Source organism: Rousettus aegyptiacus, unplaced genomic scaffold (genome assembly GCF_014176215.1).
Source record: "Rousettus aegyptiacus isolate mRouAeg1 unplaced genomic scaffold, mRouAeg1.p scaffold_m13_p_3, whole genome shotgun sequence".
In the NCBI taxonomy this organism is placed as follows: domain Eukaryota; kingdom Metazoa; phylum Chordata; class Mammalia; order Chiroptera; family Pteropodidae; genus Rousettus; species Rousettus aegyptiacus.
This window is the reverse complement of record NW_023416306.1, coordinates 19599876-19627802: the sequence shown is the minus strand read 5'-3', so window position 1 is coordinate 19627802 and position 27927 is coordinate 19599876. Positions and strand designations below refer to the sequence as shown.

Sequence of the window (27927 nt, the reverse complement as noted above, 5' to 3'; positions counted from 1 at the left end):
TTAATTATTAATCCCATTTAACAGGTGTGCTGACACACAGTAAAGTTCAGTAACTTATCAAAAATCTCAAAGTGAGCATTTGAACCCAGATAGAAAGATACTTTTTGGCCTCTCTATTTGAGTATTAATGAATACAAATTAATTTTACTATTAGCTAAAGCAGAGAAGCCCCAAGAATGGGGCAAGAATGGCTTTGCCAGATAAACTACTAGATAGATACCCAGTTAAATTTGAGTTTTAGATAAGCAATGAATAATTCTTTAGTATTCCTATGTCGCAAATATTACATGGGACATACTAAGAAATTGTTTATTAATTACCTAAAGTTTAAATTTAACTGGACACCCTATCTTTTAACTTGCTGAGTCTGGCAGCCCTAGGCAAGAGGGGAGCTACAAAATAGATAAGGGAATTGCTCAATGCATTTGATTATTATGGCCTGAGATTATGTGTGGTTTTGTATGAATAAACTACAAGTTTATTCGTTTCAGGGTTGACGCTATATTCAGCTTTAAATCAGAAAATGTACAACTTCACATTCACATAATATACAGATATCCGATCAACAGACCTCTCCTAGTATACTTTTTTTCCCTAGAAAATGAAAGCTTTCAAACCTGACCCATGTCTAGATCTTGTCCAAAAAAATTAAAAGGAGTCTGGAGGCTTTGCTAGAGATAAATAATAAAGATTTATTTAAGGGTCTTATAGTTTGCAAACTCGGAACACGGCTAGGCAAAAACCCAGAAACATTTTAAAGAAGAAAGAAAAGCTAAAAGTTCTCCTAGTAGAAAGTACATTCTTGAGAATTATTAGTCCAGCATTCTTTGCCCTAGGATTAGTCCAGTACGGTTATCAGTCAGATGTCTGGCAGTTAGGATGAAAGAGGCCAGGTTGTGTGGAAAATGGTCCCAGGAGGTCAGGTGGATGTCATGTTACCCTTCATGGGGTAATCAAAGGGCTATCTTGAGGTTTGGTATATGTCCAGTCGTACATCCAGGTATTGACGCAAGACTGGAAAGTTCAAAAGAATGTAAGTTCCCAGGCTAGTTAGAACAAGAATGGAGTCTTTCCTCATGGCTCAAACTTCATAATGTTAATCATCTTAGCACTTCCCTATTTCCACTCTCCCCTTATTTCCCACTTTTGATCTGGCACCTACTTTAGTTTATTTTTAGTGTTAGCAGAATATACATAAATCTTAAATGATCATAAGAAATATTCTCAATACTAATAACGGTCACTCTAATTTGAAAGATATTTTTGATTCAATTTCCCCAGGCTCCCCTAAGAGCTGACCCAACTAGACAATAATTCTCCTAAGCTTAGAGTGGAATCCCTCATGGATTTTATCTGTCTCTGCATACATCCCAAAAGAGAGGTCACATTTCTGTATTCATCGGGTGTATAAACGAACACAACATTCTGTTTTTATGATGACACAGGTGCCACCTTGAGATGCAGTGATAATATCTAATGCCATCCAATTTTGTAAGACAGCTTTTCTCACTGAAGACATTTTAGTATTTATTATAAAGGTAAGCTCTGATGACTGTCTTCGAGAGCTTGTTGAGTGTACTTAGCTAAAGCTTCAATATGGCAAGAACACCTTCAATACTGAAGGAAGGTGCAAAAATGGCTGCTAAATGATTGTACCAGTGAAAACCAGATCTAGTCCAGCATGCTTTTCATAAAGGGGAGGTTAACAGGAGAAGAGACTGAAGGGCAAAAGCATTCTTTAGTCTGTGGATATCCAATAGTACATCTCCCTACCCAACTTGGGGGGTAGCCAGGGGTAGACATCTATGCCACTTAGCCATCATGTTCCATTAGGGGCTACCCAATAAATTCCAGCCTTCTTTACCAGTCAGTCCCAAACCAATCTGAACTTTTTAAAGCTATAAAAGAATTATACTGATGGTTAGGTATTTCCCCGAACATTCTAGTACTATTAGGAAACTCTAGTCGAGAATGGTTTCCTTGTTCCCAACTGAAGAGCTTAAATATCCATATCCAGGAGTTAACCATATAAACACATCCCAAACATTAACCAGTTGTTCTGGTGGTTTTGTCAGGATTATTACTTTTTGCAGTCCTTAAGGCTACTCAAACAGTAGCATTATAGGAAAAGGAGAAACCATGACCAGTAGTTTCCACGGTATTCTTAATAGGTCATTTGTCAGATGTCTGTGATTGATGTAATAGGAGCCGAACTGAAAGGTGAACTTTATTGTTGTTGTTCTATCATCAGTGTTTGTAAGGCTTTCCCATCAGTCCCTTGGAGCGGGGAAAACCACCAAGGTTAACCTGAAGTATTGGCTATGGGTATTTGACCACAAACCCAACATTTACTTTGGTTTGTATATTGAACAAAAATAAAAGCTCATTGAATAAAAACATTTCTGCTAAAAGAATAACAGAAGGAAATAAGCAAAAACATAAGGTTGTTTAGTTAACATTCTAGTCTTGTCTTCTGCATGGAGCGGTCTTGAAATTTTTGAGGAGGTCTGCACTTGCCCTTTTTAAATGAGAAACATGCATCCATGAGTCAACACCTTTTAACTTATCAGCACAAAGATTTGTTAACAAAACCTGATATGACCCTTTCCATCTGCGCCGCAGAGAATCTTTGATTAGATGTATTTTCCAGTATCCATGGTCTCTGGTTTGGAGATCGTGTTGTTTTAATTCATCAGTCTGTCTAATTTTATTACCATTGAAGGATTCCACTACAAGCTCAGTGTGTTTCAAAGCTTTTATAAGAGTTCTACAAGATTACATTATATCTCCTTTTACTTATTTCAAATGGAGACAAGTTAAGTTGTCCAAAAGGAATAGATTATGAATTTATTAGTACAATCATTAAAGCCTTTACCCAAGATATGTTAAGACTCTCAGTAAATTTTGCCAATGAGTTTTTATTCTACCAGCCCAGAAGTCGGGGGTTGGTAAACACAATGAAAATGCTCGCATACTGACCAAATTTCACAAATGTGTTTTAGTATTTGTCCTTTAAAATGAGTTCCCCATCACTATGTGGTTCTAGGGGGAAAAAAACCCAAATAGGAATTATATTTTTTCTGAAACTATTTTTGCTACTGCCTGAGCTGTTGCTTTTGTACATGAGAAAGCTTCAACCCAAGGTGAAAACATGCAAATCATTATAACATTTCTGTATCTGGAAACTTAAGGTGATTAAATAAAATCAAGTTACCATACTTCAAAAATCAAGGAAGGTAAGAGAAAATGTCTTATTGAACTACGTAAAGGTTTTCCAAGATTGTAGTTGTGACAAATAAGACATTTTTTATATGATTGAAGTGATTTTTGAAAACGGGTTCCAGAAATCCTAATGGACCCATTTGCACAATTTATCAGTGTCCAAATGAATTAATTCATAAAGGTAACTCAAAATGTTTTCTTAAGTTGCTTCTGGTAAAGCAGGTTTTTACCTGACCCATACCAGAGATCCAATTCTTTATGGTATTTACAGCCAGCTCCCAGCCACTTTATTTATTTGTTTGTTTGTTTGTTTGTTTGTTTATCTGTCTGTTCATTTGTTTATTATTTATTTATTTCCCTTTCTGGTAAGGAAGCTTCTTGCTATTTTTCTTGTATTAATTGGTCTAAGTTCAGTTTTGGAGAAGCTAAGGCTATTATTATTTGTGGCTTCAAAGTTTGCATAACAGCAGCTTTTGCAGCTAGATCTGCAATTACAGTTCCTTTTGTTAACTTTGAATCATCTTTCATGTGTCTGGGAATTTTTATAATAGCTAAAGCTTTTGGTAGTTGAGAAGTCTGATAGATCTTTTACATAAGCACTATTTTTTATTGGTTTTCCAGATGAGGTTGAAAACCCTCTCTGTTTCCACAGTATTCAAAAATCAAGAACAACCTCTAAGGTGTATCTGCTGTCCATATAAATATTGACTATTTTATCCTTTGCTCTGGTAAAAGGGAATAACTCAGCTTGTTGATCAAATTTAGCCCGTGGAGGGGGCCTAGCTACACTGACCAACCACAGAGGTGATTGCAAATCCAGTTTGATAATGTCCTTCTGAAGATTTAAGATGTGAGCCATCAGTAAGCCAGAAAATTTTAGCGTTTTCCCAAGGATTTTCCTTTAAATCAACTCTTGGCATTAATAGTTGGTCTGTGAGTAAAATACAATCATGATCGGAATTATCAGCTGGCAGGGGAAGCAAGGTTGCCAGATTCAAAATATCACATTTAGAAATAGTAACATGAGGTGGAGACTATTAAAATTTCATATGAAATTTGTCTATTCACAGACAAATGTTGGGTATGATGTGATTCCAACAAAGCTTTTACAACACGAAGTACAGATTCAGTCAAAGGGAAACCAAAAACTAATTCTTCAATATCTGCCCTTAACATGGTTGTTACTGCAAGGACCTTGGGTGGGAGGGAAAGAGGGATCTTTGCCACAGAATCAAGCTGTTGGCTGTAATAGCCAAAAGGTCTAAATTGGTCACCCTGTTTTTGAGCGAGCTTGCCTAAGGCATTTCCTTGTCTTTCATGTACTAAAAGGGGGGGGGGGGAAGGTGACGCATAATTGGGATGTTTCAAGGCAGGCAGAGACAGGAGGCTGTCTTTTAATTCATTAAAATGCTTCCATCAATCTCTTTTTCTGTCCAATGCAAAAGTTTAGGACTTTCAGCTTTTAAAAGCTCATATAGAGGTTGTGCTATTAAGGAGAAATTTGGAAATTTGGAATCTAGTTGTGGCAATATCCAGCAAGCCCTAAAAAAAATGCTTAATTGTTTTTTATTGGTGGGTAGAGAAAATGATTGAATATTTTTAATGCATTCAGGATTGAATAAGAGACCTTGATTAGAGATCATGAGGGCCAAGTAACCATAGTCCAGGCAACTGTAATTTTTCTTTGGATACTTATGTCCTTTCTTTGCTAATTGAAATAATAATTAGAGGCTGTCAGCTAAAAAAGCTTCCTCAGAAGAACAAAATAACAAATCATCCACATAATGCATCGAAGTGAAATTATTAGAGAATACAATATCTTCAATATCTGCCTTCAAAATTTGGAAAAAGTAAGTTGGGCTTTCTATATCTCCTTGGTACATAGCAGTCCAGGTATACTGTTGATGCCAAGTGAAGGCAAATGAAAAATGTCTATCAGTACACACTGGTGTTTTAAAGAAAGCATTGCATAAGTCTGTAACAAATAGGAGCTATTTACAGAATTATTTGAGAGCAGAGTGTGAGGACTGGGCACCATTGTATGCCAGGGAATCCCTATATTATTTATTGCTCCTAGATTTTGCACAAATCTCCATCCTTTCCCATGTAGTTTTCTCACAGGCAGGAGAGAAGGATTACATGGGCTAGTAAAGGGTACAATTCACTGTTTAGAAATGTTTTCATCAGTTATAGGTTCAATGCCTTACAAAGCCTCAACACTTAAAGGATGTTGTCTTGTACTGGGAAGAGGCTTCAAAGGGTCTATCTGAATTTTAATAGGAGGAGCAGAATGAATTGTCCTGTATCAGTAGAGTGTGATGAACAGTCCAGCAGAGTATTTAAGAGGTGATGTTCGATGTAATTTGCTAGCATCACAGGCTTTAATCCAGGTATTTGTAAAGAAAGTGCCCCAGTAGCAGACAAATCTAGAAACATTTCTCCTTTCAGAGAAAAGGAAATATGAGTCTGAGAAAGCTCAAGGAAATCTCTAACAGGTGAACTGGTGCTGGTGCGGAAGGCTCAACAAGAAACTGATGTTGTCCTTTAAGGGGGCCCAACTAGAAAGGTACAGGTAAGGACTTAGACACAGTCAGAAGGGTATTAGAGGAATCTGCCATTTGTACAGTTTCAGTACTCCAGGCAAAGGAGACAGGAAGGTTGGTGGGTTTTAGTACAGAATGAGCTGCTCCAGTGTCTATTAGAGCAGCAGTAGAAATACAGATATTTCCATTTCTCTTAACGAATTAGTATTTAACAAAGAGAATATCCCCCATTTATCTTCAGAGCAGCCATAACTTATATTAGGTTCTCTTGATATTACAGAGTTGTTTTACCAATTGCCATTTGAGCCTATAGCAATCTTTTTTTTCAGTGTTCAAGATTTTTGCAACAATTGCAAATTGCAATTTTTCTGTTGTTGCTAGAGAACTCATTCTGATTTTTCGATTCTGATGGGTATTTTCACTATAATTGTGAACTCATGACTTGGGCTGCTTTAATTAGATAAGTCAATGCCTGATTAACTTCTCTTTTTTATATTTCTCTATTGTTTTGGATAGCTGACTGCCCAAATTAACTAAATCATGAGTACTCATAGTGGCCCAATTCAGTTATTATTATTATTATTTTTTTTTTTTTACTAGAGGACTAAATTCATCATCTAATCCATTTAAAAATGTTTTCAAAAGAGATTTCCCCTCTCTTGACCTTCTCAATGCCTGAAAACTGTAACAATGTCTTTTCAGAGAGTCCCCACCATGGCAACTGTAATTCTGGATTATCTTTTGTATCAAAATTCCATCCAGATAAAAACAGAGGACAGACTGTACTGTTTACAAATAAATCCAACTGGCGTTGTAAGAGGGGGGATGCCAACTCTGTAGCAAATTTACACAGAAGATGACTCATTATGAAAAACAACAACAACAACAACAACAAATCATGGTATTAGAGGACCCAAAAATAAAAACTATGAACCCCAACAGAAGGAGAGAGGTTAGAACCGAGGGAACTCACCACTGGAACACCAAAGCCATCAGTGCGAAGGTCTCGATGCTGGAACTACATCTGTTGTATGAACTCAAAAAGAGTCTGGAGGCTTTGCTAGAAAAAATGATAACGATTTATTCAAGGGTCAAAAACCCATAAGTGTTTCAAAAAAAAAAAAAGAAAAGTTAAAAGTTCTTAGAGTAAAAAGTACGTTCTTGAGAATGATCAGTCCTGCATTCTTAGCCCTAGGGTTGGTCCAGGATGGTAATCAGTCAGACGTCAGACCTTTCAGGATGACAGATGCTAGTTAGTCTGGAAGATGGGGACCAGGAGGTCTGGTCACATTCGGTGGTGATGTCAGGTGGTCTGGATATATGGGTCCTTCAGGCAATAATCAAAGGATTATCTGGAGGTTTCATACATGTCCAGATGTATATCTAGGCATTGACACAGAACTGGAAAGTTCAAAACAATTTAAGTTCCCAGGCTAGTTAAAACAGGAATGTAGTCTTTCCTCATGCTTCAACCTTCAGAATGTTAATAGTTTTAGCAGCTTTGTTAAAGGCACTCCATTTTGTATGTTCCCTATCTTCACTCTCCTCAGTCTGTCCCTCAGTGGTTTCCCTATGAAGTGAAACTATGGAGAAACTCTGCCCCCAGTTCGTTTGTTTATTTCTCTTGAGTCTTTAAAAAAAAAAAAAAAACCCAAAAAACAAAAAACAAAAAAACTTTCCTCAATCTGAGTATGTTATAATCTTTCCAAAGCGTGTTCTAGGATTTTCATTCTAGTTGGACTATCATCATTGGCCTGATTTCATTTTCTGTAGACAGTTTCATCATTCCAATTTTTAAAACGTTGATGAATTTTTGTGCGTGCACTTTTACCAAGTCTGTTACTTGGTAAAAACCCCCTCTTTCTGAGTGGTCACCTCCTAAAATAGATGACACTGACCTGGATATTCCCAGCAAAAATTCTGACACATTCACAAATATTTCCTGAATACACCAGTGCATTTCCTCCTATGCATATTTCCAGTGATATGAGCCAGTAATGATAAGAAAACTCGAGAAATAGTCTTTGCCCATGTATGTCAAAGCCTATTTGAAGATAAGCCTGTCTTCTTATGAAATATCTGCCCCAATCTAATTAGCTTTGAAACAGGGCTTATTTGCAAGTATAGAACCAGGGCAAGCAAACCAAACCTAGAACCCAATGGCAGCACCCAGTGGTTTTTGGTACTCTTGGAAGATTACCAGTCTGCTTCCCACTTAGGCAGGGGTTTGCCCAGCCAGTTAATTTATAAATAAATTATCATTAATATGTGGTAGGGTTTGGAATGGTCACAACTTATTCCTGAAAAACAAATTATTCATGTGGCTATTTACGATAGACTTTATCCTTCTGAAACAAGTCAGGAATCACAGAGGTCACATAAATCTTGAGTGTAGTTCTCAAGAATAGCCGTTGGATTCATAGGCAGAAAGGTCTTGCTTCATTGTATAAGCACTTAAGATTGTTTAAGTGAGCATCTATTGTTCCTCTCGCTACATTATCAAATGCTTTCTTTTCCCTATCTTTTTCTTCTACCTATTCTCCAATGGCCTTCCTCCTTGCTTTTTTCTGTATTGTGAAAACTTATAGTTAAGATGGTGAAAATCACCACACACATGTAAGCTATATGTCAAGAGAAAATGTGCTCAGACAAAATGATTGATTCATTGGCGAGGAAAATAGGCTACAAAACACTAATAGATTTACATACCAAGAGCTGGGCTATTTTGATGTCAAGTTGGGCTTATTATCATTGCAATAATTGCTTCTTCCTCAGAAATGAGCCAATGGAGATGTGACACTTATTTTAGGTCAGCATTCTAGTATCTGTTTCTTAAAGGAAAAAGGTACCGGCAGTTACAATCCCTACTCACTTTCCCCAAGAGATCTGTGCTAAAGGGTAGGGCGCTAGATCAGTCATCATCCTTTCCTACTTTCCACATGCTCACAGACCGAGTTTCGATCTCTAACATGATAAATTTTCTAGTGAATTTAGTTTAGGAAAATGACTAAGGAGAATAATAGCTAACATTTATTGAGAACTTTCTGTGTGTCAGGCATTGCCCTGAGTCCTTAGGGCATTATATTATTTAATTCTTACCATAACCCTAAGAGATGGGTACTATGAGTATCTCCAATTTAAAGAGGAAAAAAAGGTACTGAGAGATTAACTTGTCCAAGGACACAGAGCCACTGAGTCTCAGAACCCACATCTACCCAGGCAGCCGTTGCTCTTAAGGACTGCCTGACAGAGCAAAATAATGATACTCATGCAAACATATACAGTAGGCCTCACAGCTCCTGATCAGTAAGGAATCTTGTATGTCGTTGTGTTTGTATTTGTTTTTCAAATGCAAAGCTGGAGCTTACCCGATAGGTGAAGATAAGGTTTTCCTCCCAGAGATTTGGTTGTTTTTCACACTTGCCCTTGGATCTTCATCCTATCAACATTCTGATTACATTTTTCATGATCATTCTACTGCAGCGATTTATGAATATGATAAAACAGAACTGCCTCTTCAGTAAGTAAGGGCGGCTGGGCCTACAGTAAATAAGATAGATCTTTTATTGAACCTGGAGAAATGCGGTGTGCAGATGCCCTGCAGTATTGGTTAGGAAAGCACTCTGCCCACCTGCCTGATCTGGGGGCAGTTCATTCTTTTAGTTTTTCCTAAGACATTTGCATTTCTATGCTATATAGCATTTGTTAACTTTTAGGTAAAAATTCATTGAATGTTGCTCTTATGTGTGGCATACCACATTTAAACAAGTTCAAATTTTGAGGGTGATTTTTCAAAATAATGTCCATACATCCTTTGGAAATTTTGAAAACAAAACCTTATTTAAGTTGAGAAATAGACAAATATGCACCCACTGATTCATTTTAAAAATTATTCTTAATGTATTTCAAATACGTCGGTTCTTGCAAAGAAAATACAAACAAAACCCAAATATGAAAGAAATTTCCAAGTTTATATTTAAGTTTATCCCAAGAGTGACATAGGAAAATCCCTCTTAAAAGAAATGACATTGCAAAACAGGAATAGAAGCTCTTTCTTTTCAAATAAAAAAATACATCCTGTTTCTAAGCTCTTTTCATTATAGTTGAGTTTATTAAAACAAACCTTTTTCTCCACGTGGATTTTATCAAGCTTTCTTATCCTGTAATAGTGGTTGACCTACATTCCCCATTTTCTTTTCCTCTCTCAGCCTTCTTTCTTCCTTCCTCCTCTCCTATCTCCCTTCCTTCTTTGCTTCTTTCTTCCCTTCCTTCTTTGCTTCCTTTCTCCTTCCCCAAACCCTCACTCCCTTTATTTCTCCCAGTGTCCACTAAGGGCCAGGCACTATGTAACTTTACCTGTGTTATTTTTATTTGACACTCACAATATACCATGAGACAGGTATCTTTATTTGTCCCAGCTATACAGTAGATGAGGAAATCAATGCTCTGAGAAGGTAAGTGACTTTTGCAAGGTTATGAAATCTGTAAGAATAGAGTCAGAATTCAGCCCTAGACCTGTTATAGTCCAGAGCCAACATTTTATTGCTTTCCATACAATGAATACTCCTTTTATAACTGGGAAGATATTTTAATTAAAATTTAATGACAGGAAAATAGCTATGATCCTCTAAAAGAAGGAATTAGTCAAGAACCAGTCTGATGTCAGACCACTCTGGCTTTTTGGATTAGTCACAGGGAAGTTGCAGAGCAGCAAACTGAGACAGATTGGTAACAACAAACAGTTAAGACCTGCTGAGAATCTAAAAGTTTCTATGGCCTTTATCAGCATTAACTCATCCAGTGCTCACTGCAAACCCATGATACAGGTACTCAGTTTTGTCCCCATTTTAAAGACTAGGAAGCTAAGACCCAGGAGAGTAAGGTAACCTGTGGAAGGTTCTTCCAGAGCATGTCCTCCCAACCACGATGACAGACCGCTGCTTGCCTGTGATCCACATGTGCTTTTCCTCTTCTTGGGAAATGCTGAGCTGGTTAACTTCTCAACCAGCCGTTCACTTGGAGTTCAGATATACATAGTAAAGACCATAGAGCGTGCTTTCCCTGCGGAGGGAATCCGTTACTTTCAAGCCATGCATTCTTCGTACAAGTGACATGTCTGAAAAGAGCTGTGTTTGTGATTAGGAGTTAAAGGGAAAGGATGGGGGGGGGGGAATAAATAGGGTAAAGGGGGTCAAATATTTGGGAGACTAGACTTCAGGCGGTGAGCACAGAATGTAATATACAGATGATGTATTATAGAATTCCACACTTGAAATGTATATGTTATTAACCAATGTCACCCCGATAAGTTTAATAGAAAAAGGATTATACGTACACACATTTTTTTTTTTAAAATAAAAGGAGAATGTTACAGATAACAAAAGAGAAAAAGGAAAGGCCAGTTGAATTTACCCATGGTAAATGTTAGAAATTTAAAGGTCAATGTGATCCTTTACTGTGAAATACTAAAGTCATCTTGGAAATCGCCTTACGGAAAGATCTGGTTCACTTAGTGTTTTAGAAGAGCAAAAAAAAAAAAAAGTTTTACCTAAACACTCAGGAACTACTTTACCCAATGTACTTTAAAAGGCTGTTTTGGTGAATACTATTTGTGGAAAATAATTTCCTAGAAACCTGATCATTTGGGGATTTTTTTTTTCTTTTAATGAGTTAAAAAGAACATTTTATTATAATGATTCATGCCTAATATTGCTGGAGAGAGTATTGTCTGCCGGAAAGCGCGACCAGTGTTAAAATCTTCAAGTAACGGGGGAGGGGGACCTTACTGAGAAAAGAAGACAATGGTCTGAAAGCATTGAGAGGAGCAGGAACACCCAGATCGCCTCCAGGCCCAGTGGGGCGAGGACGAGGGAGAGAAAACACTGGACTTTGTTCACTGCTGCATCCCAACACCTACGAGGGTGCCTCACGTGGTAGGATCGTAACAAATATTTGTTAAAGTGGATAAATGATAAGGAATTTTAATTTTGGCAAGAGGAAGCATTGGGGACTGGTTTGGGAAGCTAACTCGGGTGCATTGTGAGAGGCGGGCAAGATGGGAGAGAGGCCGAAGGCCAAGAAAGCTGTTACGAGGCCATTGAATGGTTCAGGGAAGGGAGGAGGAAGGACTGGCCTGTACAGAGGCAGTGGGGGTACAGTGACATGAGCAAGAGTGGGGGTGACCACGGGGATTGTGGGACCCTTAAGTCAGGAAATACAGGGATGATGATGAGTGTGTGTGGCAGGGAGGCAAGTAAGGAATTTGGTTGAATGTGTGGGTTTGATGGATATTCGAAGGAAGATGCTGAGCTCCAGGTAGGACTCCAGGATGCGCTCAGTAAAGCGTCTCTATCTAGGGAAGGGTCAGGATAATGGGAATGGAGGGAAGAAGACTGTGGATGGGCCCTGGGAACAGCAGTGTTGAGTGAAGGCTGAGGAACAGGCCTTGAAGGGGAGGAGCTGGATAAGGCATGACTGGTGAGAAGGGCTTTCTGGGTGAAGAGCAGAGAGTGAGCAGAGGGATTAAGGAGCTGGTGGATTCTGGGCCGGCTGAATGATCCCAGCGCGGACGAGGGCAGCTGGTGGAGCTAATGCTGTAAGAGGGGAGCAGGGATCAGGCGGTGGCTGCTGTGGGGGCTAAAATATCTATGTTTCCTCCCACCTTCTAAGTTCTTCTAGCTGGGCTAATAATCAAATTAACAGAAAGATTAACAGGAGAAAATCAAAAATTTTAATACATGTACATGGGAAGGTCACATAAGCATGAAAATTTCAGAGGCAGTGAGGCAACGCTGGGTACATATGACATTTCAGCTTAAAATCAATATCCCCAAAGGCAGCTTCAGGGTAGCAAAATATTGGTTCCCTTTGGGGCACTGATTCTGTGCATTTTACCTGCAGGTGCCCTTCCCTGGGATGGGCACCTGCAGGTAAAATGGTACCCTACTCTCGTAGGAACCAGGCCCCCTCAATACGGTGCCTGGAAAGGCCCTCTTCAGGAAGTGGCCACAAATTACAGGACACAGGTGTGGCAACGGGGAGCCTTCACTTCCCCTCTCCAAAATTCAAGTCCATGGCAGCATCTTCTGTCTGCAAAATAGTACAGGATATTGAGAACAGTCTGGCACTGAAAGCAAAACCTGGGGCTGAAAAGACTGAGAGTAAAATGTTTCTAGGATACTGTTGATAAAGCTTATGGACCTATAACCACGCCAAGGACACGGCCGTCCTGAGTGCCTGGGCTGCCTATACGGACAGTAACCACTGCTATTGCGCTTGTCTGGCTTTATTGCCAAGACTGTTAGATGTGGCCCGTAGATACGACTTTGGCCTCAAAACCGCATTCACCAGGGCTTCCTCTCACCATCTCATGTAATTGTTAATTGTTTTCTTTAGAAATAATAAAAATACCAAAGAAAGCAAGCTTATAGCAAATGAATTAGCCCTGAACTGGTAGTGCACAGATGTGGGTTTGAGTACTGACTTTGAACCACTCTTGCTGGGTCGTTCTGGGCAAGTCCCGTCCCCCCCCCCCCCCCCCCCCCAGGAATCATTTGCTTTGCTAATAACAACTCACATCAAGCTCTTCATTGTGGCTGGCCCTGAGCTTACAGCTTTCCATGGATGCTCTCATTACGCTCACAGCAATCATATGTGGTAGATGTGCTCAGGATCTGCCTTTTACAGGTGAGGATTTGGAGGGACAGAGAGACCGAGCAACTTCCCCAAGTTCACACAGCTAGTAAGTGACAGAGCAGGATTAGGACCCAGGTCTTTGGCACCAGAGACCCTGTTTTTCACTGATACTTCGCTATACTATAAAATGAGGAAAGCGGCTTAGGTGGCAGAATATTTTCCTCCTCGCTCTAACACTCAGGCCTCCAACACTTTGATGTGCCCTCACCCATCCCAAGCAAATAAAGAAAACAGGAGCAGCAGCAGCAGCCATCTATCTAAACACACAGTTCTCCCGCTGCTTGCCTATTTTATCTCAATCTGTTCATAAATTACTTAGCAGTTGGGCCCTCGGGCTCCTCAATGCTTGGGTTCTTTTTACCAGGTGCAAACTGCTTCTGAGACCTGTCAGCTTTACTCATTTATGCTGTCTAGCTTCTTAAGGTATTTGTGTTTGCAATGCCTCCTCCTAAAATTAACTGGGAAGTTGTCTAAAAAGAAAAGGAAGGCAGGAGGGGGGGTGGAAAGTAGGCAGAAAAGAAAGGAAGGAAGGAGGGAGGGAGGACAAGAGAGAGGGAGGAAGGAAGGAAGGAAGGAAGGAAGGAAGGAAGGAAGGAAGGAAGGAGAGAAAGAAAAGAGAGGAGGAAGAGAGGGAGAGGGCAAGAGAGCTGGAGAGAAGGCAAAGGTATTTTATATTTTATCTGAGAAGCTGGAGAATCTTCACAGATAATGTGGGTATGTATGCTTTAGTTGACTTAATCATAAGCTACTGTGGTTTCTAAAGAGAGTTTACATTGGCCATGATCCCATTCCAACAGAGAATTTTAATATGCTGTAGAAGCTATTAACATGCTTCATATTTAAATGATCTTAACACTTTATAATCTTAGTAGTTACTTAGGTAGTTAACTCGATCTGTGTATATAATCTTAAAAATGCCTTCTCAGTATTTTCTCTTTGTAGTTAGTGAACTTCCATTAATGTTATGATTGTAATTTATTATGTGTGCTATTGTAGAAGGAAAAAGCTAACTTTCTCATTGAGTAGTTCTCATTAGCAAAACATTTCATGAGTAAATCAGAGACCACTGCAAAGACGACCTCCATGACAATCAGAATTATTACAATTTAAAATGTCAAGATTTCATCTCTCCAATATTACTGAAAATCCATATGGTTCTAGCCATAAATTAATAGCCTGTGCTTAAAAGTTCTGAAGAAAACACTTGGGAATTACTGGAAAAATGTTACAGTCCCATTTTTTTTTTTTTAACGAAAAAATAATTCTTTCGTTACCTAAAATTGAAATGGAATCGAGCACCACTGGAAAGAAAGTTTTCATTTAAAACAGATCATTAATGAGAAGCAAATTCCCTGGATTTACTCAGAGAAAACTGTCTTTGGCCTCAGGGGCTCAGTTTCCCAGCATTCTCCCAGTGATCATGCTGTGTACATTCCAAGTATATTTAGCGTATTTTATGTTTTCAAAACTGTACTTAATTAGGACCTTGTTGTATGTTGTGTCTCGTCAGGGCATGAACTGTAGAGTGTTTACTAGATTTTTTAAATGCTTCAGTTGTTAAACGAGATAAAATTCTCAGCGGAGAAAGAAAGACCTTGGGCCTCATAGGGCTTTGTTGTTGTTGATTGCCAAAGAAATACTTGAGTACATTCTTGTCATTTGCACAAAAGCTTTGAGGCCTATTGAACTGAGAGGTGTGGGCCCACAGTTAGTCCCATGTAGTCATCTGTGCCTTCTTGCTTCCCTCACCAGGGAGACTCTACCTCTGCTCTCTCTTCCTTCCCCTGTCCTCCTTTTCCCTTCCACATATAGCCTTTTCCCTCCATTCTTTCCAGCACAGGGCTTCCCGACTTGCTGCTTTTCATTGAAGATTTTAGTGTGGAATAATGTATGACTTGTTCTCTTTATAATGGTACCATTTAAATGTTTATTAATGGGCAATCTGAATGATATGATGTCACTTTGTCAGCCTAGAAAAGACAGTCCAGCTATAATGTGGGACCACATGAAAACGTTCGATGAGCAAATGTTGCTTGGTTTGGGGAATGTTTTTTAAAGGTCTTGTGATGCGAGTCTCAAGCAGCTGGAGTGAATGTATTCAGGCCAGCATTTCCTTATGCTAGAGGGTTTGGCAAAGGAGAGGCCAAGTGTGAGGATGCGGGGAAAGGAATTAAATGTAGTACAGGCAGGAAAGGAACTCACTTGGGCACAGGAAGCCGGAGACGCTAGAGAGGAAATGAAGGAAAGGCAGGCACCACAAACTAGGCGAAGAACAGGAGTAAACACAGTCTGAGAGCCAAGCATTCTCATATGACACCATCTCTGTCTCTGCATCCGCTTGTTCTCCCCTTCCTCCAACCCCCTAAGGATGACTGTGTCCACCCTAAGTGAGTCCCAAGCCAGGCTGTATAACAGCATCAGATGGAAAGCTTAAACAAACACAGATTCCTGGGTGCCAGATCTACTAGGAAAATGAACCCAGAATTCCCCGCCCATCCTTGCAGCTTTCCAGTTATTCTCGATGTGAGCCAGCTCGGGAAACACTATTTTACAGTCTTAAGAGCAGACCACCATTCAGCAACTAGGCCTGACCTCAGAGAAGAGGTGGTTTTGAGAAGATTGTGTTTAATTTGATAAAACACAACTATAAGTCAATGTTAGTAGTGCATGGACTGACACATGTCAGTCTTAAATGATGTAGATTCAGAAAGTTGATGGTTAAAATGGTCTGTGGATGGATAGTCCCTCCCATGAAAAAAGCCACATTATCTAAAGTTGACCTCTTTGCTCTTAAATAAGAATCAGATATCAGCAGAGAAATGTCTTAAGTGGGAAATCCATAAATATACAAAACATCCAGATGAATTGTTAGGATTAAAAACCACTATTTGAACTGGAAAGCAAGCGGATGATCTGTGTGGATCCCAGGAGTTACTTTTACTTGGCCGACTGTCCCATGTCTTGCAGCCTGCAGGAATAAACCTTCCCCTTTATATCTAAATTAAAATTACTTGGACCCCAATGGACAAATTTTTGGAGGTTGTCCAGTGCCTGCCCCACTATTTTTATGGATTTTTAACTCAAATAGTTAACTCAAGGGGATGGAGTTAGCTCCTGGTCACTCTTTGTTCAGATTTCCTATTTTGTCTGAATTTTTAATCTCGTATCCATGTTGCCTGGCATCCACCCCACAGTGAGCCACATAGAAGTCCTTTACCTTTGGTTCTCCAAACAAATGCTGTTTTCAGAGGTCTAGGGCTTACGAGAAGTGCTTACATTATAACATAGCATAGCAAACGACTTTAAACGTCTATATAAAATATTCTTTCTTTTGTACCTTTCTGTGCACAGGAATTTCTCACTCACTAACTCCTTTCCACCACTCCCATCTTTCATCTGACGTTATAGATTTTATACACTTCTGAATTCCAAAAGTGAAACGTACTTGAACCGTGTATAAACATTTATCTCAAGAGATATCACCAAACTCTTCCAAATTTACCAATTTATTAATATTAATTTATATTTCTATCTACAGTAGGCAAAATATATTGTCCTATTATTTTCACTTGCATTGGTTTAATTATAAAGAATTTGAGCATCTTTGTAAATTCAGTGTCCAGTTGTGCTTATTTGTCTATAAACTACTTGATTTTTTCTATGAGGAAGTTGGTAATTTTCTTCAACTTATTGATTTGCAAGAATTTTTTGCATATTAGAGGTAGTAACCCACTGTTTTAGATGTCAAAAATATTTCCTCCAGCTTGTTTCTTCTCTTAGATTTTCAGTGGCGTATCTTGCCGCATGGGGATGCCCTTGCAATTGGGATTGTTTCTGACTTTCCAATGACCTCACCTGGTGCTCGGTGGGAAAGCCCCACAGATCTATAGCTATTGGTTTGATTGGGTTTTTGTTGTTTTGTTTGCTTTTCCCTCTTATTCTTTTTTTTTTTCTTCTTCTAACAAACTTTTCCTTTCTGTGGGACACATTTAATAATTAAGGATTACACCCAGCTATGCTTGTTGTTCTTTCTCCTTGCTAAAAGGAGAAAATGGCAAATTCTCTTTGATGATAGGCTAGTCTGGGCCTTCGGTTCGGTTTTCAGATCAGCTCTCTGAGACACTTGCAGGTCTTTTTTTCAGCTTCTACTCTTCTAACCTTGAGGGCATTTGGCTACAGCGAGACCATTGTTTGCTGAATTTGGTTCATTTTGTTCAGTGTGGGGAGAAGACACTTTGTAAATGTGTTTAGGCTAATTCTTTATCCAGAAACATAACCTTTACTTTGGGTGTTTCTCCAGTAAGTACATTCTATTTCTTGGGTCCCCCGGGAGCCACTCTTGTTCAGGACACAGTTTAAAGTGGGACAGCGAGCAGCATGGCAGAGACAACATGAGCAAAAATGTACACTTAGGCCATCGTGAAAGAAATCTTAATCAGCTGTCTCGCCGAGCAAAATTTTCAAAGAAGTTTTCTGTCCTAAATGGTACAGGCCCTTTGGCAGCATTTCATATTTACACAGCTATCCTTTTCAGAGAATTCGTAGTCCTTTATTTGCTTCAAGTGCGCTTGTAACCTGTATCTTGGAGAAGAAACGTGCTTCTTTCATAAACTATTCTCAGCTCTAACAACCATCATCATGTTGAGAGACATACAGTGTGATGAACCCATACGCGTGCATATTACCCAGCATGCTGAGTAATAAACCCGGCCTTTCCCGTCGCCGAAGCCTCTCACTCCTTGATGTTCTTAAGAATCAACTGGGAGCTGCTACGATCCAGTTTCCCTGGCCCTGCCCCCAGAGACTTTGACTTAGTAGGCCAGGAATCTGCAGTTTAAGAGGCGCAGAGGTGGTTCTGCTATCTGCGGTCCTGGGTAGTGGCTTTGAGCCCAGAGCAAGATATCGCCACCTCAGCACTGTTGACATTGGGGACGCAATAATCCTGTGTCATCGAGGGGCTGTCCTGTACACTGTAGGGTGTTCAGCAACATCCCTGGCCTCTATCTTTTAGACGCCGGATGGACCTCCCACCCCTGGTTTTGACAATCAAAAATATCTCCAGACATTGCCAAGATATCTTCTGGGAGGTCAAATCACCCCCGACTGAGAACATTTGACCTAGGGGAAAATAAACGAGAAAATGTTAATTAAAAAGTTTTTATTTTTGCATGCAGGTGTTTATACCCTGACATCGATTTCATTGAACAAATCAGACAAATATTTCTGAGCACCTGATATGTACCAAGCCTTTTATATAAAAGTTTAATCATAGTCATTGCCTCTTTTAGTATCTTATAAGATGGAAGAAAAGGAAATGTTTTTGTAAATTAATATTTACTGAACATGCATTTTTTCTTAAATTAATATTCCCAATAGTTTTCTATGAGCTATACCAGAATGTTTAATATTAACATCAAATTATATTAATGCATATTAAAATACAATATTTAATATTAAAAGAAGTAATTCAGAATAAACCTAGTGTGAATTGCTGAATTCTTTCAAATAATTAAGCAAATTTGATTTGTAAACTTTACACGTTTTAACTTAGGAACACATGAAGAAAGAGTCATGATACATCTGCCATTATACTGTTTACAAAATCTCACCTCTGCTGTAATTTTAGACCATTTCCTTGGTGAGTCTGTGGTGTATATAGATAAATTACCCAAACATGTTTATTTCAATGTGAGGTTTTCACATGATAGTGAAACGTAAAAATAGATCATAATGTAGGGCATCCAAATATTTAACTCTTTAAGTCGGTGATGTGAGGAGTGGAAGGAAGAAAAGGAGGGAGGAAAGAGAAAGAGAAAGAATTGATTGAGACTGAAAACAACTGATCAATGTAATCTCGGGCCACTAGTCAGTAAATTCTATTGAAAGTTAAGAATGTGAGAGATTAGCTTACAAAAAAAAGCTGGCGAAACAATTCCTAAATGCAAAGAAAAAGCCTATTGATATTCCGGAACCCTGAGGAGAAGAGCTAATGTCTCTATTGTAGACTTTATCTCCTTCCTGAAAAAAGGTGTCAAGAAGAAAGCTCAAGACAGGAAAGAAGGCTTTCTTGGGATGGGAGGGTGCTATCTTTAATGTGTCTTTAGGGTGGACAGGCTTTCAGGGTGTTGGAAATCAAGGACCTTTGTAGACTAGGAAAGAGCCAGACCCAGGCAGTTGTCTTTCACAGCTGTGTTTGGCATTCAGAAGTTGCAAAGCTGGCGAGAATTACTGGGAAAACGAAAACCTTGGTCATGCCTTAGTGGGAACTTACATTCACAAAATCTGACGTTATTTTCCTCTGCAGAGAACGTGCAGAGTAAAATAACTCCTTGCTTTTTAAAATGCTGTTTTCTGTGTGGGTTGTGTCTATGTGTGTCCTCTCAGGATTTCTAGACAGTCCAAAGGGTCATTAACATTATTTAAATATTCATGGTGGGGGAGGGGGTTACAGACTGAAATTTCAGACAGCCAGGGAGTGAGGGGGATGGCTGGCCACCCGCCTAATCGAGCCCCAGGCAGAGTATCAGCTGCCTCCTTCCCCACCGCTGGCTTTGTTAACACTCACGCTTTGACATCAGGCCACCGCTGCCACAAAGGGGAGGGCAGAATGAAGGCTCTGGCGAGCCAGTGAGACGGAAGCATCCCTCTCGACACCTCAGCCTCTGGGCCACGTCAGGGAGAGCCCCAAAACACACGGCGACCCCATCTTCGTCAGCCGCTTCCCGCTGTCGTACTTGGGGAGAGTCGTGATGCTGGGTAAGAGATAAGAGACTCGCTCCCTCTCGGCAACGCCCGGCGTTGTGAGCGCGCCCATGCTCCCACACACTTCCTCAAACTCATACACGTGTGTGTACACCAACACCCACGTCCACACGCACGCACACCGCGTGCCCGCCCATGCGCTGACACAGGTCCGCTTACCCAGACACAGAGCCCTCTCCCGCGTTAGCAAATTACCTGCTTCACTTGTCTACTCGTCCCCCCGCCCGCTCTTTCCCTCTTCCTTCCCTCCATCACTCTGTTTTATACATTCATTCATTTCTCGGTCTCTTGGTTTGTGCAAAGATTCCGCCAAAACCGCAGAGAGAAGGTGCGGGTGAATGGGGAGGGGATGGGGAAGCCGAGGGGCTGATCTTCGGCGCCGGGCGCCCGGAGGGGGCGGGGAAGGGGCGGGCCCCGGGAGCCTGCGGGCGGCGCTCGCAGCCCTCCAGTGCGCCTGGCGGCCGCGGCTCTCCGCAGATGCGCTCGGCCCAGCCCGGGGCTGCCGACGCCTTTCTCCAGCGTCTCGCGGACGCCGGGAGCCGGAGGCAGTGGCCGCGCCGCGCGGGAACGGAGCCGGAGGACTGCACCTCCCGGGATCCAGCGCCCAGAGGTGGGTGTCCAAGCTGATGCGCGGTGGCCCGGAACACCACGTTCCGGGGCGCCCTCCTGGTGCTGGAGCTTCGGGCGTGGGGATAAGGTGGCCTGGGGGTGGGGGGCAGGGGTCGGTGATCTGAGTAGTCCTTGGAAGCACCGCGGACTTTTAAGGGCTTTTATGGTACTTGTCTAGCGGAGCGTGTGCGGGGAAGGGGGGCCGCGCTGTGCCATGTGGCTTTCAATTCCTAGGTTTGGGGGAGGGCCAAGTTTTTGGCTGCTTTATTCAATACTAAGTCACTTGTATATGTTTTAAAAAATAAACATAGGAACTCCTCCAAACACACGTACATAAATACACACAGTCGGGGTGTACAGGAAAAGCGGCGACTGTCACAGGGCGGTAGACGCCTCCCCAAACCCTGGAGCCGCGGTGGCTGGAGCCGCGGGTCCTGCTTCCTTAGATGGCAGCGCTGGGGGTGTTTTCGGAAGTCTGGAGTTTTGCAGGGAGACTGAGACTGGCCAGCCTGAGCCTTTTCGGGTGCGGGAAACGAACTCGGGATGGGATGCGGACGAGGGAGCAGCCCTTCTGCGCCGGGAGCGAGCACAGGTACGGGTCCGAGCTGAGCCTCGAAGTTTGGCTCGCGAATGGGATTCCCGCTGTTAGAGTCCGATGTTTTTATCCCTGGTAAAGCCGGAGCGCCCGTCTCTGGGCCTTTTGTGGGGACACTTTGGAGAGTCGAAGAGGCGCATCGTGGTGGTGAGAGCTAGGCACACTGCCCATCGTGCGCCCTGGTGGAGAAGGCGCGCCTTCAGGGATAGGGACGAGGAGAGAGACCCGCGGCCCGGAGAAATTGTAGAGAAACGTAGTGGAAGACAGGGGACTGACTCAAAGTCCGTTCGGGCGGGGAGCCTGGGAGCCCAGGAATTCGCCGAGGGAGGTGGCTCTGCTGGCCGGGTGAGAATTGAAGGCAACCGGCGGGATGCGTGCTGAGCGGGGCGAGGCGGTGAGCGGACCCGCGCGAGCCGGACCCGCAGCCGGGTTCCTGAGCTCTCCTGCTCGGATGAGAGACGCTCGCCAGCCCTGGGGGGTCCCTCATCGGTCTGCAAGAAAGTGGGGCGGGGGGCATCTCCGAGGCAGGTGACGCGTTTAGAGAGGCTGTGGATTCTCTCTCCAGACCGGGTAAAGCCAGTTTCCCGCCTGGGGTTAGTTGTGGTTTGGCTGATAGGCAGTGTGGTCAGATTTTGATAAATCTGTACTATTCCCTGTAGCAGTTTTAAGTGCAACGCCATTCATTTGGTCAAACTTCCCCCACGACCCCCGTCCCCCCCGCCCCAAGGTATTTGCCTTTGTAAAGAGACTACCCTCCCCGCCCCCCCCCCCCGCCCCTGCCCCATACTTATCTCTACAAATATAGTATATCTTTGAGTCTGCGAACAAGTTCTCAGGAAGCACCCTTCCATCTTATCACAGTTCCCAGGTGCCTAGAGGCTGAATAAGAGCAAACCCACCCCTCACCATTGTAATCCAGGGGCTTTGTTTCCTTGTCTTTGTTCTAATTAAAGAGAGTTCACTTAAGCATCACACTTTTCTCTGGAACTGTTCCCAATTTAATTAAACATTCTTCTTCTCCCAGCAGGGTAGTTTCCCCACATTTATCGATCAATAGCATTTCAGAGTAACAAGTCCAGAAAGCGAGGTGTATCTTAGTAAGGAGTTTACTGTTTCTTTAAGCATAAAGCCTTTTAAAAATTAAAACTTGCCCCAAAGCACCTTCTAAACAGCTGTCCACTGCTGGCTCTCTCCTCCTCAGTTCTGACGCAGACTCTTTGCTTAAAGGGCATTTTCTCCTTCAGGTGGACACATGGTGGGTCTTACAGGCCCTGCAGTTATTTTGGGCTGCACCAATAAAATTAGTCATGAGCCAGGAAAAATGAAAGTAATGCTATGTAGGTCTCCCAACAAACTGCAGTTAAGTGTTGAGCTGTTTCTCTGGCAGCAGAGTTCATTTCAGTTTCTTTCTGGAAAGTCGAGGTGCTATCATGAGAGGATGGCTGGGCTTTAGGACGGGACATTTTGAAATACCCGTTATCTCATAGCTCTGGCATGACAGTTGGCACAGCTTCCCGCGTGCAGAGTTTGGGGTAGTGTTGTCAGAATTTATTTCACTTTAAGAAGTTTATCATTCTGACTCAGTATTCTCAGGATCTCAGGATATAAACTGAAGCAGGTTGTCTTAATTTAGTTATCAAGTAAGAGGGAAATATCCACTTTTAAAAAAAATTTCCAGAACTTTTACTATTTTAGTATAGAACATATTAAACGTCACTTTAAAAAAATGCTGACATTCTGAACTTTCTAGTTAATTATTATAATTATCATCTAGATACCATCTTTTAGATTTGTTGGACTCTTAAAGCATTCATGTCTCAGATTTCTATCATAGTGTCATTACAAGTCTACTTATTACAGTATTAAATGTTTCAAATAAAGAAGAAATTGAATTTGGATGGAGCATGTATTGAGGGATTTTAATAATTGAGACAGGCTCATGTTGAAATTTACTTCTGAAAACCAAGAGGATGGCGTTTCGTTCCATTCTTTCATTTTATACATTTGTCTACAGGGGTACGATCTTTCTTGCATTAGCCTCTGCAATGGCTGTTCTTTGATCTTCAGAAACATGGGAGTCACCCTTTACTTAGATTATTGTTGGCACAAGGGATCCTGTGCCAGCTATTGGAAATTCGAAGTAATTATTATGCTTATCAGAGTTCATTTTAATGTTAGTAAACTTGATACCCAGAGGCAAATTTTTGGTGAAGCTAAAAAAAAAAAAATCCACCAAAAACAACAAAAAAACTTAAGATTCAGAGTCCTGTACTGCCACCAGCCTTCCCCAGCAGCACTTTGAGTGACTTGGGCCTCTCCATAAACCATGATGAGACATATACGTATATATAATTTTGCTAGATAATCCTCTTCTGAGAATATATACATGACTACATTTCAAGTTGTGGACATTTGCCCTTCAAACATATTTTTAGGACTGTATTATTATAGCAAAGTTGAAATCATCTCTATTCCCACAGGAACATTCACTCACTGTTTTGCTCAAAGAGGAAGTTATAGTTTGTTTATGCAGTTTAAATAGTATTAGATTAATTAGAATACTTAAGAAATGGAGTGCTCCAAGTTATATAGTACCTGAAGTTTAAACCTAAGTCTTAAAAATTTGTTTCAACTGTTACTAATGAAAGTGTTTCTAAAATGTAATGAATGAGTATCTTGCCTCCACTTCTTGCCCTGGTGAATATACTGTTTTGCTTCCACTGACAGTTCGGGATTGTAGTTTGAGTGTGATGTTAGCATAGATAGGAATTCTGATTTATAGGGATGTAGAAGTATGATTGTGGAACCCACTCCGGGACAGACTCTGGAGGCTGCCTTTTAGGCTGCCTTTTGTGAAAACTAACGTCCCGATACAAATGTAACTTCTGTTCTTTGCCCCACTCTCAGAAAAATGAATGAATTAATATTTTCCCTTCTTCATGAAATAAAACAGGAAGTGCTTTCAGCCAGGGGTTCTTTTTTGCTGTTGAAGTGAATCCTGAGACCAAGAAGGTACAGACAGCCAGCATGGGAAAAGGGATTGAGGCATCTTTGGGCCCCATATACTTCTTTTTCCTTTAGTTCTCTCCTCTCAAGTCTGAGACTACCAGTGCTATAAGGCTTTGGAGAGGTACATTTGAGTAAGATTAAGGGACTTGTAACTAGCATTTGTTTTTATCTTTCTGGGAGGGGGTCTCAGAGTGACCAAATGGGCCATGCAGCTGGAGGAGGTACCCTTTGGAGGAAGAATGCTTCTGGTTTCCTTATCCAGGTGGGGCGGGGTGGGGATGGAATTTTGCTCAAGTGGGCTCGAAGAGCTGGGATTTTTTGTTTTGTTTTGTCTTTTAACACTCGTAAGATACTTATCTCAGTTGAGAGCAATGTGAATGCCAGGGAAGAGGAACTTAGTGGGGAATTTGTCATTGTCCTTAGAGCCCTTTTTTCTTAGGCGGAAGCAGGGACTTTGTGGTTGGTTTTGATGCTTGGTTGGAGCAGATGGGATGAGCAGAGCTAAATATTCAGTTGCTATAATGCCCCAGTTAGGTATTCAGACCATGGCAGGGTCAAAATATTTTAGTGCCTTGGCCAAGTTCTCTGTAAGAGCTGGAGCATGTCATGTGAACAGAATGAATCTTAGTTCCCTCGTCTTTGCAAATGGGGTACCATAAGTAAACAGTCTTTAAAGTTAATCTTAAATTTCTAGTAATTATGTAGCAGATCAATTATTTATCTTTCACACTGATTTGATCAAGAAGCTTTGATCATGGTTATTCTCCAAGACTAACCTTACCTTCCCATCCTCCAGTGCCTCCTTTTGATTTGAAGGAATCTGGCTAATGTTCTTTTCCTTCCTTTACCCCTGAATCACTGACTGTTGTATTGAGGCTTCTTTCACTTTTCCTTATTTGCTCCCTCATAATACTTTGAGGACCCAAATTTTCAGGACCTTAATTCTGGGAATTAAGCTCCATCAGTGACCTGCATGTGATGGGTGTCAGTGGGACTCTTCTGGAACTCCTGCAAGATGCTTTGCCAGCTCTATTGAGTTTACTCTGTCCTCAAGACCGGAAGGTGGATTAACATATGAAATAAAGATTTCCAATGAAAGTTGAAATAAACAAGGTCTTCAGAAGAGCCTGAGAAGCCTAGTGAATCCAGTCCTTTTTACCGTACCATTGAACTATCCACGGATTCGCAGTAGACTTGGCTGGTTGGACGTATTATTATGTAACATCATTGTGAGGCGGACACACCAGAAATGTTATTTTGAGTTAGTTCTTAAGTGCTACAAATCAAACACATAAAATGTATCTTCTACTCTTGGCCCAAACCTTTCCAACAAATATGTGGTGGCAGCCAGACTGGGGTTCCAGATGAGGATGAGCTTGTGCATTTAAGGAAGTGAGTCATTTAAAAAAAGCAGCTGGGGATTCACAAGCAACATGATTTAAAAAGTAGAACTTTGTACCACATAACCCAGTTTGTGAGGTCCCTGAGAAGTTTTCTTTTTAGTCACTGTCTGCTGGAGGGAATTCACCTTTAAAATGTCTGTGGAGCAGGGACTGTCCACCTCGGGTCCAGTGACTCTCCAGTGCCCATACTTTGTTTAAGGACCTTAACACTGCATGAAGACCTAATTTCCTAGGAATCTGCCTATTCACTTGGGCAGCACTTATGGTCATGTGGTCTTATCACCCCAGTGTCCACATAGAGATTCCTGGATCCTGGCATAGACTGTCAGGATCACTCATCTGGGAAGAGCCTGTATACAGCTTTTAAAACTGGTTCTCCTCATGGTGCCAAATATGAGGTGACAGGGGCTATTCTGGGGCTATGTCAACAGGTCTGCAGATTCTGCTTGAGCTTTCTGCTCCACGGAGCACCTTATCTGCTGTATAGGATTGGTAAGAAATAGAGTCAATGTATAACGATAGATGTACGCCGGTCCAGAAATATTAACCTGTCTTTTAAATTATGTAAAGATGTATTTTACTGCTTTGCACGTGCTTTAGTGAGGGGGCCTCGAGAAGGATTATTGCTATGCAGAGTAAGGATAATATAATGCTAGAACAGTTTTTCATGGGTTGTCAGAGTGGGGCTGGACTGGAATTTTCTATACAGTGCTTAGAGTGTCCTTGCTTGTTAAAGTTTAGAGGACAATTTTGCTGGGGCTTCCAGGTTTTTAGTCTTTTGTTGGATAGAAGGGAAGTGTCTATGCACAGAACTGCCACCCACATCTCACCAAGTTCTGTGAAGAGGTGGCGGGGGTTGCGTTCCTCAGGTGGCCATCCTATCCACAGCCTATGACTCTTCCCAGGGTGATGGCGGTGAACCTGTGGGCTAGGACCTTCCTAAGCTTCCTATAGTAGAGACAGGCCCTGCAGACTGGGGAAAGCCCCAAACCTGGGCTGTGGAGGGGGATGGCACCTACTTACCTCTCCTCCTTCCCAGCCTGACTTAAGCCTTTAACGCAGAGCTCTGCCAGGGCCCACCTGAGCCCTGTACCTGGGTGAAGTTTGTAGAGAAGGTGTGAGGAAGGCCAAATTTCACTTTTCTGTAGGCAGTTAACTTTTTGCTTTCAGCACCTCTCCCTGACTGCACTGGCTTACATTATCATGATGTCATTCACACAGTGGAATAATGCAGAAAGTTACTTTGGAGTGATGGCTTGTGTAAGTTTTGTGATACAGCCTGTCAACAGAGAAAGACACCATTGTTTGGCCCTTTTTATGTGGGAAGTTGTGTGATTTTTCCCAAAGAAATAAACCTTAATTTTCTAGAAAATACACATATTTCACAACCCTGAATTCAAAAACTTTCTCTGTGTATGAAAATCAAGGTCCATGTGCCATGGGCTGTGTGAGTCCAAGGGTGTATTTAGCCTGGTAAATTCTTATTTTTCATTAGAACATTTTGTCGTAAAGAATAGCAGGAATGCTCTTCCGATATAATTCTAGATGAGCAGAATTCATTCATTTTGGGAGGAAAATTAGCAAACTGTATTGGAAACTTAGATAATATCTAAAGTGCTTGTGATTATTTCTGTTTGGGATCATTCGTCCTTTAGAGAAAAGTTCAATTTAGTGTTAAATGCAGCACAAAGACAGGCCTCGAGAGTGGGAGGCATGACTTTTACATGAAATCACAATGTGTACATTGTTTTAAAATATTCTTTTCATCATATGCTTCATTAGGAAAACAATCCAGTCTCCGAGCGATGACAGATGTTATGGCGTCACCACACACAGAAGCTGTAAGATAGAGGAGCAGACGGGGGAGAAGTCCCTCCCTTTCCAACCACTGTTCAGAGTGGAATGGAGTTTTTTCTCTTCTAGGGAATTCCCTGTAATGAATCCTCAGGGATACCTTGATCTTGAGGTTTCCTGGATTGGTGCTGGGAGGAACTAAGAGGGAATTAACAGTTTTCAAATGCCAGATGCCAAACTGGTTGCTTTTCTCCACTATTTTACTTAATCCTTATAATCACCACCATTTTTCAAA

At 41.3% G+C, this 27927-nt stretch overlaps 1 protein-coding gene across 11 annotated transcripts in view; it reads left to right on the top strand.

Annotated features, from left to right (window-relative positions):
* PALM2AKAP2 (PALM2 and AKAP2 fusion) overlaps positions 1–27927 on the top strand; it is a 399047-nt gene that overhangs the window by 274086 nt on the left and 97034 nt on the right. Inside the window, exon 1 of one of the 11 annotated variants that reach the window (XM_016129986.2) lies at positions 20689–20832. The exons of 9 other annotated variants lie outside the window; for them this stretch is intronic. The gene's annotated coding sequence lies outside the window, so the exon portion shown is untranslated. Of the gene's footprint in view, positions 1–20688; positions 20833–21172; positions 21424–27927 lie in introns of those variants that run through there. One more of the 11 variants, XM_016129985.2, reaches the window with a different exon arrangement.